Genomic DNA, 2,849 nt, shown 5'->3' on the forward strand with positions numbered 1-2,849 from the left:
TGTGATTATCGGCCAGGCTGGCACAATTAACTAACTCAAACTGCAAAATTAGACTTACTGCCAATGAGTCAATTGACTCATCCTGGAATATTTGATATCCTTGCCTGTTACAGAGAAAGTTGATACAAAAGAATACAGAAATTACTGAACACATATCAATGCCGCACACAAGTAAACTGTTGAAGATAATTCAAAAATGGTGATTGCAGCACATCAAGAGGCTGCCAGAAATTTAAGCCCGATTCAGATGAAGACATAGAATGAGGGCTATCATCATTCATATCAGATGGATCTTACCTAAAAGCTGAGAATAACAGAAAGATGTTAATCTGTGTTTCTTAAAATGGGTGATACTGCTTTCTAGAGGGTTCCAGAATGATCCAGGGGTACTGCAAAAGCAGGTATCTACATTTTATCCTGGATTATGGGCCATAGTACAAACAGTTATTTTAATTGCCAGGGACAAGCTGAGTAATTTATGTTTTTTCCCTAAAAGGGGGCAACGGCAACTAGGCCAAATAAGTTTGGGATGCTGTGGACTGTGTGGATCATCCAGTATGTATGAGTAGCATGTCAAAGCAAAGGAATTCCAGAACACTTCATTGTGCTTGTGTAAAACATCTGTAGAGGCAGTTGTTTGAACAGAACAAGGGAATATTGCATGTTTTAATGTCAAGAAAGGGTTGTATCTATTCATTATATTTATTTAATCTGTATGCTGAACAAATTAGAGAAGCTAGGCTTTAACAATGTGGCATCAGCAATGGAAGACATAACCAGCTATTTGTGGATGTGGAGCACTTTTGGTACTGCTGTCAAGTAAGTGTTGGACTGCTAACTGCAAGGTGGCCAGTTCAAAACCACCAGCCACTCAATAGGAGAATGTTGAGGCTATCTGTTCTGCAATGATTTATAGTCTTGAAAATCTCATATGAGTTGGCATCGACCACGGAACAACATATAATAAGACATACATAACCTTGCTTGTGGAAAGCAATGAAGACTTGAAGCATTTACTGTTGAAGATCAAAGATTGCAACCTTCAATTAACTTCATACCTCAACATCAACAATGACCTTCTGGATTGGTCAATAAGCAACATCATGATAAATTAAGATAGAAAATATCAAGGATTCACTTTCCTTGGGGCTACAATCATATTCATGGAAGAACTCAGGAAATCAAAGGACATATTTCATTGGGCAACTTTGATGCAAAGGATCTCTTTTAAGTGAAAAGAGCAAAGATGTCACTTTGACGACCATGGTGTGCTGACCCACACCACAGTATTTTCAATTTCCTCATGAGAGAGCTAGACACAAGTGATGACAGTATATAAAATATGCCTTTTAAATTATGGTGTTGACTATATGATGAAGAGCTAGAAGAATGAAGATCTCTATGTTGGAAGAAGTATAGCCAGAAGGGAGAATGACACAGTTTTGTCTGAGGTACTATGGTAAGGTGACCAGAGTCCCGCTTTTGGCGGGACAGTCCCGATTTTTAACAATTTTTCCTGCGTCCCACGGCGTTTTAAAAAAGTCCCGATTTTTTGAAAGAATGCACGACAAGCTGGGGTATACGGTTTTCAGCTGCCATGTGGCTATTTCGCCAGGACATGAGTTTTATCAATGGTGTTCCGCTTTTGTCCCGCTTTACCAATGTTAAACTCTGGTCACCTTATATGGGTATGTCCTTAGGAGGAACCAGTCTTCAAAGAAGAACATTATAAGCTCATTGAAAGAGAGGATGGCCCTCAATGAGATGGACTGAGATAGCTATAACCATAGGCTCAAACAGGAACGCAGATGGAGTACTGAGTCATGTTTCACTGTTATTCCTAGGGTCACCATGAGTCAGGGCTGGCTGTAGCGAACAACAACAGAAACAAACAATAAACTGTCTTGGGTGGAAGATGCACTGGCTTGGGCTGATTTTGTTCAGTTGGATCCTATTGTGATTGGGAGTACTTTTTGGTGATCCATTTCAAGCAAGGGATAACAAATCACAGCTGAAATAAAAAACAAGCACATTTTCTGAAAACACAAAAACGTTTTATTTTAAAAAGTGCAACAATTATGAGTGCCCCATTAGGAATGGATAACTGCGATGACAAGTGTCATCTACAGCCAAGACCTTAGCTTCTTCACACTCTGTTGCAGTCGGTTCTGGAGGTAGGGATCCAGAAGCACTTTCCCCCAATTAGCTTCTAGACTAGAGCTTCCTAGCCCATTCCGTTTTCCCTAAGTCGGTTACAAGGATCGAGCTTTTTCTGCCACGGAGGGTCTGACGGTGGGAAGGCGGACAGCAGATGGGACGCCCGTTGGACTACCTCGGGTCACTTTCTGTGAATGGGCCGGCGAAACCTAGCTCCGATGCCTCCGACGGACCCTCCCTATACTTCATCCCTGCCTCAAACTCCGACGGATCCTGGCCACCGGCCACCAGCGTCTGACTTCCCACATCGGTCTCTTCGGAGCTCCTCGCGTGTCTGGAAGGCAAACCACAGGTCTTCCCTTACCTCTTCCGGAAGGTCCTCTGAGGGAAAGTACAAGAAGGTGGGCATCCGGCCGGGCCCACCGTCCGCTCCGCCCCTTCCCGCCACGGGGTTCCCTTCTCCTCCACGCTCGTCCTCCCGCCCGGCGAGGGCTCAGCGGGGCGGCGTGCGCATGCGCGCCGAGGGTGGAGCCGCTGCGCCCAGAACCGGAAACTTGGAGACAAAGTTCGGCGCCCCGCCCCCTCGCCGTGCTGCCTCGCCGTCTTGTCGGGCCAAGTCACCCGCCGAGCCGACGACCGAGAAACGGACGTCTCCTCGCCCTCTTGCTCGCCATGTCTGGCTCTTCCAGTGT

The 2,849-nt window shown here is 45.2% G+C and overlaps 1 long non-coding RNA gene across 1 annotated transcript; it reads right to left on the bottom strand.

Moving 5' to 3' along the window:
• Positions 1–2,032: 2,032 nt before the first annotated feature.
• On the bottom strand, positions 2,033–2,849 carry LOC123521871. The gene is made up of 2 exons (XR_006680205.1): positions 2,779–2,849; positions 2,033–2,491 (listed from the first exon to the last, which is right to left on the bottom strand). It is a non-coding gene; the product is annotated as an uncharacterized LOC123521871 (long non-coding RNA).

This window comes from Echinops telfairi, unplaced genomic scaffold (genome assembly GCF_000313985.2).
Source record: "Echinops telfairi isolate 266 unplaced genomic scaffold, ASM31398v2 ScPeMD7_443;HRSCAF=831, whole genome shotgun sequence".
NCBI classification, from domain to species: Eukaryota; Metazoa; Chordata; class Mammalia; order Afrosoricida; family Tenrecidae; genus Echinops; species Echinops telfairi.